The following is a 1,763-nucleotide window of genomic DNA, read 5'->3' as shown; positions in this document are numbered from 1 at the left end:
CTGAGCCACCATACCCAGGCCATGATTTAAAAATTTTACAAGAGCTTTTGCAAAATTATGGAAATGTAATTTTTATGATATGTATGTATGTATCATATGATGCAATTTTGTGATATGAAGCAATATATACCATGGTTCATGTCAAAGTCTAATAAAATATTCTGGGTTTTATATGGGTTGGGGGGGCTTATTTTTTCTTTTTCATATACTCTGTAGGCCGGCATGTATATTTAATGCATTGTTTTGCCTATGTTACTTTAGTGAACAGTTTTGGGAGTCTGTAAATGAGGGTGCTGTTTGCACACAGATTTGGTGACATGAGCATGTTCGTAGGACAATGACAGGTAAAAATAATTTCTCTATTAATATAAAAAGCAGTGTACCCTAAAGTCTTTAGTTTAGGGATAACTTTGAGACAGTGCAAGACACAGAACTGAAATTTTTTATTTTTTTCTTTTCTTTTTTCTTTTTTTTGAACTGAAGTTTTTTACTGTGGGCCTTAGATCAGATGCTTGGAAATCACGTGCAGAAGTTAATCAGCATTTGCAGAGGTAAATGAAAAGTTAGTAAGTAGAAAATTCCCCAGATTCAACTTTACTTTGTGACAAGGAGATAATCTCTATTTTTTTTAAAAGACAATCTCGGGCGGTGCTTGTAGCTCTGTGGGTAGGGTGCCGGCCACATACACTAGGGCTGGCAGGTTCGAACTGGCGTGGGCCAGCTAAAACAACATTGATAACTGCAACAACAACAACAACAACAAAGACAAAAGTCTTGCGCTTTTGCACTAGGTATCAGAGCTCACAGTAACCTCAAACTCTTGGGTTCAAGTGATCCTCCTGCTTCAAACTCCCCAGTAGCTGGCACTACAGGAGCCCACCATGTAGTTTTCCCCTATATTTTGTTTTTGAAACAGAGTTTCACTATGTCGCCCTTGGTTGAATGCCTTGGCATCACAGCTCACAGCAACCTCAAACTCTTGGGCTTAGGTGATTCTCTTGCCTCAGCCTCCCAAGTAGCTGGGACTACAGGTGTCCGCCACAACACCTAGCTATTTTCTTTGTTGCAGTTGTCATTGTTGTCTAGCAGGCCCGGGCTAGGTTCAAACCCGCCTGCCTCAATGTATGTGGCCAGTGCCCTAACCACTTAGCTACAGGTGCCAAGACTAGTTTTTCTATTTTTGGTAGCAATGAGGTTTCACTCTTCCTCATCTTGTCTCAAACTCTTGAGCTCAAGCGAGTCACCTACCTGGCCCTCTCAGAGTGGTAGGATTGCAGGTATAAGCCACCATGCCCAGCCCCCAAACCAGTTTTTATTTTTAATTTTTTTAGAGAGAGAGTCTCACTTTATTGCCCTCAGTAGAGTGCTGTGGCGTCACAGTTCACAGCAACCGCCAGCTCTTGGGCTTAGGTGATTTGCTTGCCTCAGCCTCCCGAGTAGCTGGGATTATAGGCGCCAACCACAATGCCCGGCTATTTTTTTGTTGCAGTTTGGCCAAGGCCAGGTTTGAACCCACCACCACCCATATGGGGCTGGCACCCTACCCGCTGAGCCACAGGTGCCATCCCCAAACCACAGTTTTATACATAAATGTTCAAGGTAAAAAAACAGGTTAACCTTTATCTTAAATAACAATAATTAGCTCTTAAACAACAATAATCAGCATAACCTGTGACCCATCATAAATAACAATTGGTATAATCCATGAGCCAAAACTACATTTCTTTTTCAAAAGTTAAACTCCTGGCTCGGCGCCTGTGGCC

This window comes from Otolemur garnettii, unplaced genomic scaffold (assembly GCF_000181295.1).
Source record: "Otolemur garnettii isolate 467f Iridium unplaced genomic scaffold, OtoGar3 scaffold00212, whole genome shotgun sequence".
Lineage (NCBI taxonomy): Eukaryota > Metazoa > Chordata > Mammalia > Primates > Galagidae > Otolemur > Otolemur garnettii.
The sequence above is the reverse complement of the archived record's forward strand: the minus strand, read 5'-3'. Positions refer to the sequence as shown.